A 13,656-nucleotide genomic window follows, 5' to 3' on the forward strand; every position below is an offset into this window, starting at 1 on the left:
GAGATGTTTTTGGTAGTAGGGTGGTGGGCTGCAGGGGGTGCTGGATGGTCTGGAACATCTGTTTGATCCATTTGTGTCAGCTGTCCTAGCTGTGTCAGGGACACTTTCCTCAAAATCAGGTTGCTCAAAGCCCCATCCAGCCTGGCCTTGAATGCTTCTAGGGATGGGACACCATCCAACAACCTTTCTGGGCAACCTCCTCCAGTGCCTCACCACCCTCAGAGTAAATGATTTCTTCTGAATATCTAATCTCAATCTACCTTCTTTGAGTTTAAAGCTATTTCCCCTTGTCCTATTACTACATCCTCTAATAAATTCTCTCTCTCCAGCTTTCCTTTATGCCCTCTGGAGCTACTGGAAGGTTGCTCTATGTTCTTCCCAGGGCCTTCTGTTCTTAATTCCCCCTCTTCTCCCTCTTCATAGGAGAGATGCTCCAGCCCTCATCATTTTTGTGGCCCTCCTCTGGACTTGCTCCAATGGGTCCATGTCTTTCTCACGCTGGGGATCCCAGAGGTGAACACACTATGTTAAGTGGGGTCTCACAAGTTAGGAAGAGAAAGTGAGAATCATCTCCCCTGACCTGCTGGCGATGTTCATTCTGATGCAGCCCAGGATTTTGCTTTCAGGGCTACAAGTGCATATTGCCTACACACGTTGAGTTTTTGAAGCACCATACTCCCAGGACCCTCTCCACAAGGCTGCTCTCACTCCCTTCTCCACCCAGCCTGTATTTATGCATAGGACTGCTTCAACCCATGTGTGGGAGTTTACACTCAGCCTTGTTGAAGTTCATGAGTTTCACACAGGCCCACCTGTCAAGCTTGTCATGGCCCCACTAGATGACAACCCTTCCCTCCAGCACATCAACCTCACCACACTGCTTGCTGTCATCAGCAAACTCGCTGAGGGTGCACTCGATCCCACTGCCCATGTCACCGACAAAGATGTGAAATAGTACCGGTTCCAGTACCAAGCCCTGAAGAACACCATTCGTAACAGATCTCCACTTGGACATTGATCTGTTGACCACAACCCTGTGAGTGTGACCATCCAGACAATTCCTTATATCCACTGAGCGGTCCATCTGTCAGATCCATGTCTCTCCAATTTAGAGACAGGAATGCCACATGGGATATGTCAAATACTTTGCACGAATCAGGTAGATGATGTCAGTTTCTTTTCTCTTACCCACAAACACCGTAACACCATTGCAGTAGGCCTACAGACTACTTCACTGCCCTTAGTGAAGAAGTATTGGCTGTCACTGATCACATCTTTTTTTGTCATGTGCCTTAGCCGAGTTTCCAGGAGGATTTGTTCCATGATCTTGTTGGGCTCAGAGGTGGGTCTGACTGGGCTAGACTTCCCTGGGCCTACTTTTATTCCCTTTTAAAAAGTGGGGGTTATGTTCTCTGTGTTACAATCAGTAGAAACTTCACTGCACAGCCACCACTTTTCAAATATGACAAGTAGTGGCTTTGCAACTTCATCTGCCAGTTCCCTCAAGACTCTGGGATTCATCTCACCTAGTCCCATAGACTTGTGCACCTTCTGTTTCCTCAGATACTCCCAAAGTTGATCTTCTACAGTAGGTGGTTCTTCTCTCTCCCAGTCCCTGCCTTTGCCTTCTGGGACTTGGATGGTGTAACTGGAGCTATTCCAGTGAAGAATGAGGCAAAGAAGTCATTGAGTACCTCAGCCTTCTCCACATCCTGGGTAACCAGGTCTCCTCTTTACTTCTGGAGAGGGTCCATGTTTTCCCTAGTCTTCCTTTTATCACTGACGTACTTATAGAAGCCCTTCTTGTTGCCCTTGAACTTCCTATCTAGATTCAATTTTACCATAGCCTTAGCTTTCCAGACTTGATCCCTGGCTGCTCAGGTGATGTCTCTGCATTCCTCTCAGGTTACCTGTCCTCGCTTCCACTTTCTGCAGCCTTCTATGGTGGTTTTATACAGGTGGGCATCTGAGCTTCATCACAGCTGCTCTATCACTCCCCCTCCTCTAAGGGAAAGGAGGAGAAAATATGATGAAACCAGTTCAAATGTTGAGATAAGGACAGGGAGATCGCTTAATAATTATCATCATGGGCAAAACAGACTCAGATTAGGAAGATATTAAAATTTACTGTCTACTACTAACAAGCTAGAAAAGTGAGAAACAAAGGAAAGAAACCCCAAACACCTTTCCCCCATCCACCCTCTTTTATCTCCTCCACTTAGGCGGCACAGAGGAATGGGGAAATAGGGCTTATGGGCGATCTATAGCACTTTGTCTCCACCGCTCCTTCTGAGTCACTCTCTGCCCATGCTCTAAGGTTGGGTCCCTTCCATGGGATGCCGTCCTTCCTGAACTGATCCTGAGTGGGCTTCCCACAGGCAGCAGCTCTTCAAGAACTGCTCCAGTTATGGCTCCGAACCACGGGTTCCATTCATCATGAGCAAACTGCTCCAACCTTGTCCCCCGTGGGCAGCAACTCCTGCCAGGTCGCCTGCTCCCATGTGGGCTCCTCTCCATGGGCTACAGCTCCATCCTGGAATCTACTCTGGTGGGGGTTCTCCACAGACCGCAGCCTCCATCAGTGCAGGTCCATCTGCTCCACCATGGTCTCCTCCATGGACTGCAGCATGGAGATCTGCTCCACCCTTGTACTCCATGGGCTGCAGGGGGACTACCTGCTCCACCACGGTCCTCAACACAGGCGTCAAGAGAGCTTCTGCTCTGGCACCTGGAGCACCTCCTTCCCCTCTTTCACTTGGCCACTGCCTGGCTATTTATCACTCCTCTCTCTCCCAGCTGCCATGTAGCAGCATTTATTTATTTATTTTCCCTTTCCTTAAATATTCTCTCAGAGAAGCACAGACAACATTGCTTATTGGCTCAGCTCTGACTAGCGGCAGGCCCCTTATATAAGATGGAACAACTTCTGGATTCTTCTCACAGAAAGAAAGAAACTGCCTGTGTGAGCTGGGGTTGGAGCCCAGTGCTGTGAACGGTGGTTGAACGGGGCTGATCTAGGGCTGATGCTGACCTCCTGCGGCAGCATCTGCCAGGGTGTCCAGAGAAGAAGAGCCCAGCCCAGCCCCTGCTCTGCTGGTCCTTCCTGTCTCTCCCAGGAGGCCAGCCCAGCTCAGCCCATCCCCAGCTCTCCACACCTACTTCTCCTTTTCCCAGCCCAGCCCAGCCCAGCAGCCCAGGCTGGGAAGGCCCCAAAGCAGCAAATGGAGGAGTGGAGGTCAGTGGCAGTGTCCCTGCTGCAGCCATCTGCAGGAGATTCTCCTCCCATAGGCATCCTGCAACTGTGTAGGCTAGCCCCGCTCCCCAGCACAGCACAGCACCACACTGCTGCCCCTGGGGCTCCTCAGGCAGCACCACTGCACACACACAGCACCCTGCTCTGCTCCCGGGACACCCCATGTCCCACATAGCCTTGCCCCAGCCCAGCTTGCCTGGGCTGACCTGAGCAGCCATTCCTGCAGCCCCTTCCCATGCTGCCCACAGCCCCCCAGCTGGCGGTGCTGCTCTGCAGAGTGAGGGACTGTTGTGCGTGGGGCTGTGGGGGCACTCTGCAGGGCCATGCTGGTCAGGCTGGGAAGGCAGAGCCAGCTGGTGGGGGGCACTGCCACTGACTGCCTCCCACACAAGTGGTTCCTTGGCCATGGAGGCTGCGCACAGATAGCCGGCCTTCTTCAGAGTCAGAGACTCATAGAAGAGAAATAAACAAAGCAAGGAGCCTCCTTCAAGTCTACTCCTTTGCAATATCCATGACAACAGCTCCAGGAGAAGATCTGAGCCTTAAGGCACTGCCCTCAGCAGATCCCCTTTTATGCTGGAGATGCTGGTATGGAGCCGTCTGTGTTAGAGAAGTGCCACTGGCCTGTCCCTGTCTGTGGACACAGGACTGCCACACAGCAGAACAGTGAGCAAGCGACAAGAACAATCAGTCCTCACAGCAACACAAGGGCTCTGTAGGAGAACGTGGGTGGTGAAGGAAAGCACTTCTGGGCAGACCAAGCTGTTTGGCTCCCAGGCATTGCTGCTGTGCCAAGATTCTCTTTCCGTGCACATCTGCACACAGACAAGTGCCCCTGCAACTCCATCACAGGTCTCTGAGGGAGGATCTCAGGCAACGATTCCTTGCTACGTCCTTTCTATAATGCAAATGCACAGAGAGCCTGGCTCCTTCACACCAAGTTTCTATGTCACAAGAGACAAGTAGATACTGAAATGGAAGGGGATGAAAAAATACATTTCTTATTCTATCATGAATAAAGGAAATGAATTTTAAAACATAAAATTAAAAAAAAAAATTATATATACATATATATATATATATATTGGGTCCCTGCAGCTGTAAGAAGTTACCTTAGCTATATGTAAAAGATAGGCAGTTTATTGCTACAGAAAACTGTCCAGTCATCACTTTCCACACGGAAACCTTCAGTTCCATGTTCCTCATGCTGTAGATGAGGGGGTTCACTGCTGGAGGTACAACTAAGTACTAAACTGCCAGCCAAAGATTCAGGGAGGAGGAGAACATGGAGGGGGGTTTTAGGTAGGCAAATAATCCAGTACAGATGAACAGGGAAACCACAGCCAGGTGAGGGAGGCACGTGGAAAAGGCTTTGTGTCGACCCTGCTCAGAGGGCATCCTCAGTACAGCTCTGAAGATCTGCATATAGGAGTAAAGAATGAAAAAGAAACACCCAAAAAGGGAACAAGGAGTAAAAACAACAAGCTCAGTTTCCCAGATCAAGACATCTGAGCAAGAGAATTGAGGATCTGGGGAATTTCACAGAAGATCTGGCCATGGGCATTGCCTTGGCAGAGGGGAAGGGAAAAGGTATTGGCAGTGTGCAGCACAGCATTGAGAAAAGTACTACCCCAGGCAGCTGCTGCCATGTTGACACAAGCTTTGCTGTCCATTATTGTCCTATAGTGCAGGGGTTTGCAGATGGCAATGTAGCAGTCATAGGCCATGATGGTGAGAAGAGAAAACTCTGCTGCTACAAACATAACAAAGAAAAAGACCTGGGTAGCACAACCTGCATAGGAAATGATCCTGGTGTCCCACAGGGAATTAGCCATGGCTTTGGGGGCAGTGGTGGAGATGCAGCCCAGGTCGAGGAGTGAGAGGTTGAGGAGGAAGAAGTACATGGGGGTGTGGGGGCGGTGGTTGCAGGCTACGGCTGTGAGGATGAGGCTGTTGCCCAGGAGGGCAGCCAGGTGGATGCCTAGGAAGAGCCCAAAGTGCAGGAGGTGCAGCTCACGTGTGTCTGTGAATGGCAGTGTTATAAATGAGGTCTCAACTCAATCTGAATTTTGTAATATTTATAAAACAAATATTTCTAAAAGGTATAAAAGGCAAGTAAACAGCACTGGGTGTGCGGGGAGTCTACGCTCCACCAACATTCACACACGAACATCAAACATTCTAAATATACAGAACATTGCTTTACATACTAAACCTGAGTATGCCTATACATACGTACACTCAGGAAAGGTAACAAACAATGCTTTAAGTTCCATGACTTAACAGTCTCCATTTTCCATTCCTTTACTTGATTACTAACAAGTCTCCATTTTCCATTGCTTCTGAACAATATGTCTCGCGTTAAGTTGTCAAGCAACTCGGTCTTCAGGCCTTTTGTATCCCGTTCTTCCCGGATCGAAGAAAAACATATCCATCTCCTTTGCAAGGCCAATGAGGCCTGGGTCAAAAGGCACGTCCAGGTCAGCAGGGGGCGTAATAGCAAAGGCCTTCGATGGCTGCAGCAGCAGAGTGGCCTGTGGCATAGCAGTCAGATCAGTAAAGGAGCCTACAGCTCCCTCACTATCAGGCAAGCCACACGTTTGTGATTGTGGCTCCACATGGCTCTTTAAGGCCTCAGAGATTGCTCGCCAGGTGCCAAGCAATCCCACCGCAACGTTGTCATTTTTAGTTGCAGAGTCCCACACCTTGACCGCAGTTTGGTCCCATATTTCAGGCTCATAAACTGTCCAATTGTTAATAAGGAGAATAAGCTGTAAGTTTACCAGGACAGTCTTTGTTCCTAAGGACGTATGATTCCCCATAATGCGCAACGGCTTACCAGCGAGAGGCAGTTGTGTGCACAGGTCCACTTCTCTCAGCTCGAGCTTCTCTCCAGCTCCAGTGCGCCTATTTCCAGCGACGAGCTTCTCTGAGCGGTTTGCTGAGTCTGGCCAAACCTATCTTCATGAGGCAATCAAAATGCCTGTTCCCATCCTGGTCTCCATTCTGCCAGCCTGTTCCTCTTCACTTCTTTTTCTGCTTCTTTATTGATGATGTAACTTCATTGTGTTGCCTTTTTTTTTTTTTTTTTTTATCTTGAGGGCAGGCTCCCCTCTTATACCCTTCTCTCCACAGCAGTTCTTTTCAAAACAACTTTTCATTGGTCAAACAACTTTGAATGTAACAACAACAGCAAACACCCAGAAACATCCATGCCTTAAGGGCTGGAGAACAAGAGAACCATCTGGAGAACAAGAAACCGGAGACTGCATGGAGTCTCCTGAACCACCCTCCTTTGTTCCCTCTATACTCTTTTATATTCTTGATTGCCTCGTCATTAAGAGTCTAATGTTATCTCAACCATGGGGCTTTCCAACCCCCATGGCCACATTCCCAAATCTCCCCCTTCTTTATTAATATCAACCATTTTCTCAACACGAATTACCACTCCATATATAACAACAGGAGGAGGAACTCGTTGGGGAAGCTGCTATTGGACATTTGCTGTCCTCTCAGGAGGCCACCCCAGCCCAAACCCTCCTGAGCTCTCCACACCTCCCTGTCCTCTCCCCAGCCCATCCCAGACCAGACCAGCAGAACAGCCCATGCTGGGATGGCACACAAACAGGAAATGGAGAAGAGGACGTCAGTAGCAGTGTCCCTGCTGCTGCCATCTGCAGGATGTAAACCCCACTGCACCACCTTCTCAGACAGCCTGCAGCCCCCTAGGCCAGCCCCGCTCCCCAGCACAGCACAGCACCACACTGCTGCCCTTGGGGCTCCTCAGGCAGAACCACTGTAAACACACAGCACCCTGCTCTGCTCCCGGGACACCCCATGTCCCGCACAGCCTTGTCCCAGTCCAGTACGTCTGGGCTGGCCTGAGCAGCCATTCCTGCAGCCTCTGCCCATGCTGCCCACAGCCCCCCCAGCTGGCGGTGTTGCTCTGCAGAGCGAGGGGGCTGTGGTGTGTGGGGCCATGGGGGCACTCTGCAGGGCTGTGATGGTCAGGCAGGGAAGGCAGAGCCAGCTGGTGGGGGGCACAGCCACTGACTGCCTCCCACACAAGTGGATTTTGGCCGTGGAGGGTGCACACAGACAGATCACCTTCTTCAGAGTCAGAGACTAATGGAATAGCCTGACAAGGAGGAACCCACAAGGATCATCAAGTCCAACTCATTTCCAATGTCATTAGATGTTTTGGGGTTGTTATATATGGAGTGGTAATTCATGTCAGAAAAATGATTGATATTAATAAAGAAGGGGGAGATTTGGGAATGTAGCAATGGGGGTTGGAAAGCCTAGTGGTTGGTGATAACATCAGACTCTTAATGATGAGGTCATCAGGAATGGAAAGAGTTTAGAGGAAACAAAGAAGGGTGATTGAGGTGACACCCTGCCATCTGGGATTGCTTGTTTTCCCCTCTGTTAAGGCACGGAAGTTGCTGGGGGGGTTGCTGGTTAGAACTGTTAACATTTATTGTTTAATGTTATATGATAATAATATTATTAGTGTGATTTCAAGGGTTAACGAAACGCGGGAAAAGCAATCACGTTTTGTTGCTTTCGGGAACCTTGTGGTGGGCTGAGCGTGTGCAGAAGAAAAGGGAGACAGTCGAAGCCACTCCTGCATTCTGGAACAAAAGGTTGCTAATGGTGATGGGGAAACTGTGAGCCTTTCACCCACAAAGACCACCACAAAGAGAATTATAATATGAAGCGGGGATAGGATATCCATATGTATAGGTGTACTCGGGTTTCTTGTAAATATGTAACAGCAATGTCCTATATATATTTGGAAAGTTCGACGGGTGCGTGTGTGTGTTGGTAGAGCATAGACTCCCTGTGCACCCAGCGCTATTTACTTGCCTTTTATAAATATTCTTTTATGTTACTAAATTCAGAGTTGAGACTTCATTTATAACAGGGTGGTTCACTGTATTCAGTCTATGAAATTTTACCAGAGGTATAACAACTAATCCAACAGATTGTTTTCCCTATGCCTGCTGTGTTTCCTGGAGTTGCAGAGCTCTCCTTTCCCTGATTTAGCATCTTGAATGCTTTAGCACCCGGGTGCCTCCACATTGGACAGACTCGTTCTGTATGTTCCATGCTCTGCTTACTCTCTTCAGCAACAAGAAGAATCAGTCCTCACAGTAACACAAGGACTCCGAAAAAAATGTGGGAGGTGAAAGAGAGTAGTTTGGAAAAAAAAAATGAATAAAATAAAATAAAATAAAATAAAATAAAATAAAATAAAATAAAATAAAATAAAATAAATAACTCCTGGGGCTCCCTGGCAGTGATGCTGTGCCAGGGCTCATTTTCCCTCCACCTTTCCACACATCCATGTGCCCCTGCAGCTCCACCACAGGTCTCTGAGGAAGGATCTCAGGCAAGCAAATCACAGCAGGGTTCTTTCTTTTATTGAAATACACAGAGAGCCTGGCTTCTCGTTTACTCCATGTCTCAGAATCACATGGACAGGTAGATACTGAAATGGAAGGGGATGAATAATGACATTTTCTGTGTTCAACACTATCACAAATAAATCAAATATAAGTTAATGCAACACAACCACACACAAATTTCCAACTTCTAGGCCTGTAATGAGCTACATTATAAGTGATATGCAGAGGAAGAACAGCAGTTTATTGGTTCTGAAAATATCCAGTTACCACTTCACACACTGCATCCTTGAGCTCCTTGTTCCTCATGCTGTAGATGAGGGGGTTCACTGCTGGAGGCACCACTGAATATAAAACTGCCAGCAAAAGATTCAGGGAGGAGGAGGATACAGAGGGGGGCTTCAGATAGGCAAATGTGGCAGTGCTGAGAAACAGGGAGACAACAGCCAGGTGAGGGAGGCATGTGGAAAAGGCTTTGTGTCGTCCTTGTGTGAGAAACACTCCGTAGCCAATAACTTAGGCTCAGGCGAGGATCTCACTGAAGTAGTAATTTATTCGCGATTGCAATGGCGGGCGCCCCACAAGCAGGAGAGAGCGCATCTACTAGTTCCAAAACACAGTTTATATACCTTTTGATGGCAGGACCCTCCCCTGTTTCCCCACTGAGTGGGTAATCCAGATTCACAGTCTATCTGATGCTTCACAAACAATGCATGGCCTTCAGTCGCCGGCCTGTTAAATTTCAAATTTCTTTTGACATTTTTACTGCTTGAAGTGGTAATGTTTCTTCACTTATCTGACTTGACTTGACACCGTGATTTTCACCTAATTGTCCTAAGGAGTCTGATTGTCTGCATTTTACAAGGTCGCCTGCTAAACTTTCTTATCACTGTAAGCATATCTCAGTACCACATTCCCTCCTTCTAAACAATGTAACTCTGCAAAAACAACATTTCTATTCCCACAATTCCCCCCTTTTCTTTTTTTTTATAAACTGTTGATTTTTGCAAAAACTCTTTTTAATTTTATTTATTTATTTATTTATTTTAAGTGTAATTTGTTAAATATCTTCCTCTTCTTCACTTTCTTTGCTCTCCATTTCCTCTAATATCATCATTTTATCTGAGTAGGGCAGTGGATCTATGGTCATTTGTTTCAATAATGCGGTTTCAATTAACCGCTGGACAAGTCCCCTTACACAGGGGATAATGCAACAGCCAATAGCTGTCAAAACTCCTGCTACTACAATCAAGGATGTAAATATGGACATCACCATCCCTTTCCATTTACCAAACCAAGATTTCAACCATCCTGTGATGGAAGCGTCTGCTCCCGAATTTTCTGCCAATTCATTGGCAAGGGTGGTAAGCCCTTGCAATGCTCTTGTTACTGTGCCATCCGGGGCAGTATTGTTAGGGATAAAAGTACAACAATGGTTGCCCAGCATCACGCATACATCACCCTTCTCCACGAGCATCATATCTAATGCTATCCTGTTTTCCCAAGCCATTTTGCTGATGGCATCTAGTTGTTCAGCGATTCCTCTCATCGCATCCTTGGTATAATTGATGAATCTCTGCTGATTATAATAGAAATAATTAATCCAATCCACATTTTTATTGATTGTTACCCACCAGAACAGTAACTCAAACCCTGCAGCAATTTAATTTCTGGCTTTATGTTCATCCGGAACTCCTCTAGGTACCCCAATAGAATCTATGTATACTCTATCATCAAATGATATTCCTAAGCCTCTTTTACTTCTTCTGGGTATTTGTGATGTTTCTCTTTCAAATGCCAGGGTGAAGGGTATAGCTGATTGAACAAGTGCACAAGTGCCTTCCCAATTAGATGGTAGGGTGGACCGTAAGATCTTCCCTCCACCGTACCACCAGAGATCTGCCCTGGGGATCTCTAATCTTGAGCAGTTTCCCATCAAGTCCTTGGTAGCACAAGGCAAATTCTCCCAGATGCCAGGTAGCACTCACACCCTGCCGTGAGAGGCAAGCTGTATGGTTACCTATAGCTGTAGAGAATGCAGGGGGAACCGTGATATTGTTATCATGCAAGAAACAGCAAAGAGAGACTTACAGGCCTCATTTCCCCAGGCAGTCTTTTCTTGGTACAATGCAATCATACATCGCATCCCTTGGGAGTCTTTGGTCCACCCCATGGGAAGGGTACTATCTGGGCAATCGGTCATCCCGAGGCACAAGCATAGCAGTAGCTACGGTTGAGACTCTGGACAGTATATTTGACCCATTCTATCCAGGCATTCACATCCCCATATCCTGTTTGAATCTCAAATGTTTGAACTGCCACATTTCAGAGGGCCTCCTGTTTACTCTCCTGTTTTCTCCTTGAGTTTCTCCCTTTCTCTGATGGCAATAGAGGATTGTTTCCATACAGCTATTCTCAATCTGGCTGTTGTGTCTCTCCCAGTTATTTGTTCTTTCTGCTCAATTGTCATTGGGCATTTAAATCTCCACAAGCTAACACCTCACAAGCATCAAACGTGACGGCTTGTGGTACATAACCCTCTGTCACAGTCACCCATATTTTGATGGGGTATCCCGTTTTTGCTATTATCTGGTCATGCCTTTTCCAAGTTACCAATTGACCAAGGCCTTCTCTGAGGCCTAGAATCACTAAAAACAAAATTAATAATCAATTTTTCCCTGTCATTATTTTTAAACCTTAGGTTTCCAAATAATTATCGATACAAAAATAAGATGTACACTACTACTATAACAACCCCCCCCTTGGGAGCACTGCAGTTCGCTATAGGTCTGTTCTTTCTCTCAATCACAAGTCACACTCGTTAGTTACCTGTGAAAATAAAAGGTTAGTTTACAATTGTAAGCTCTTATCCTGCTCAGAGTCCACTATGAGATTTTTCTCTTCAATTTCAACTTCCAACAAGTCTTTTGTAGGAACAGCTTCCCAGGTACTAGCGTCGACAGATGCTCGAGTATAGTGAGTCCAACCTTTTTCCGCAGTTCTTACGGCTGTTTCAGTGGTCAGTAATTGTCCTTCCCATTCAGGCCGGAGTTGACTCTTCCCAGGTCCGAATCAGGACCCAGTTTCCTGGATGATGGTGGTGAATGGGGAATTCCAAAGGTGGGGTTTGAGCCAACAACCCACAGGTCCTGAGAGATGACAAAGAAGAAGACAACCCCAGAATACAGTTCTTAAGGAAACTCTCTTATTTTGAATTGTGGTATCTCATCCCTTCTGCCCAGATAGGGCAATCTGAACAGCATCTCATATGGTGAAATTCCTATATCCTTTCTTGGTGCTGTTTAAACCTGTAGGAGTAAATATTTTACCAAAGGAAGTTGGGTTTCTAACACTAGTTTAGTTAATTGCTTCTTTAATGTCTGATTCATTCGCTCCACCTTCCCAGAAGAGGAGGGGTGCCAGGGGCTGTGAAAATCCCACTCAGTCTCTAAGGCCTGCTTTAACCCTTGCAGTAAAGCTTACACCCATCTAGTCACGTGGTCAATTAGGACAAACAAGTAACTCAGTAAAGTTTACCTGTATACTTTGGAAAGGTCAAACCCCTGGCTCCCGTCCCCCTCTAGATGGGTTACAGAACACCTTTTTATTTACCTTTTGACATATGGTACATCCTCTACATATGTGCTTCCCTAAAGTGTATATTCCTACACAGACATACTTTCTTAGCACAACATCACACATTGCTTGCACCTCCTAATGACTCTTCTGATGTAAAACAGTTAATATTTGCCTCATTATCACCTTATTCAGCATTTCTCTCCCATCAGGGAGTATCGATTTTCCTTCAGACTTCATGGCTCCTGATTCCTTAAAAAATCTTTCTTTTAAAACTTTTTAGTTCTTTCTTAATTTTCAACAATTCCCTGAATCCTCTCTGCATTTATTCTGTTTTCCTTCAGACATTAGATGCCTTAAATACCTGACTTCTCTTTCTCCATATTGTAATTTATTTATTTATTTATTTATTAATACTCCCAAGCCCTGCTTTCCCAGAAAGTTGAATAGCTTGTTAGTAGCTTTCTTCACAACTCTCTTCTCCTGTCCTGACAATAGAAAACGATCCACATATTTGTTAACATTAATACCTCCTTGGGAGGTTGTAATTGCTCAAAAATCTTTTGTTATTTAAACTGACCCAAATAGATAGGTGGCCCTGTAAACCCCTGAGGTAAAATTGTCCACCTATATTGTTGCTTCCGCCCCCATTTAAGGGTCTTTCCAGTCAGAGGTGAATACACATGTATGTTTGCTCTCAGGGCCAGAGAGCACTCCATTAATAACACTGTTATTCCAGTCTAACAATTTACTATTTGAATGCCCAATTTAATCATCAAATCCCTTCCCAACAAGTTAGTCTCTGCCTTGGATACATACAATAATTGCCCAGCGATCATTTTATTCCCTAGTCTTAGCTTGGTATCCCCCAAAACTGGCACTGTTATCCCAGCCCCTTCTACCCCCATCACTTTTTAGGGTTTCATTAGTTAATTTAATCCCTGATACTTTACAAGTCAGTAATGACCTAGCTGTTCCCCAGTGTATTGGGTTTGATGGCAAGGTTCGGGGGCTGTGAGTAGGGGGGTGGGAAACTGCAGTGGCAGCCCCCGTGAGCAAAACCCAGAAGCCTCCCCGTGGCAGATAAGGGACAATTTCATCTGGCCCCAAAAGGGGCCCACTGCTGCCCAGAGCCAAGCCATGAGCAATACAGTCCGTGCCTCTGTGAGAGCACATCCACGAAAACAAACAAACAAAGAAACAAACAAAAACCTGCTTCTCAACAGCAGTTGAGAGAGCGAGAAACCCCCCCGCAGACACCAAAGTCAGTGCAGAAGGAGGGGGAGGAGGCGCTCCAGGCGCTGGAGCCGAAACCCCCCTGTGGCCGCTGGAGAGGCCCCTGGTGGAGCAGGCTGTTCCCCCCTCCCCGATGCTTGGGAAACTGAACAAACACCACAGCAAATATGCAAATATACCATA

General features: G+C 46.7%; 1 protein-coding gene across 1 annotated transcript in view; it reads left to right on the plus strand.

Moving 5' to 3' along the window:
• LOC311428217 (antigen WC1.1-like) overlaps window positions 1-13,656 on the plus strand; it is a 197,570-nt gene that overhangs the window by 12,961 nt on the left and 170,953 nt on the right. The gene's annotated exons all lie outside the window — the stretch shown is intronic.

This window comes from Aythya ferina (genome assembly GCF_964211825.1).
Source record: "Aythya ferina genome assembly, contig: HAP1_SCAFFOLD_37, whole genome shotgun sequence".
NCBI classification, from domain to species: domain Eukaryota; kingdom Metazoa; phylum Chordata; class Aves; order Anseriformes; family Anatidae; genus Aythya; species Aythya ferina.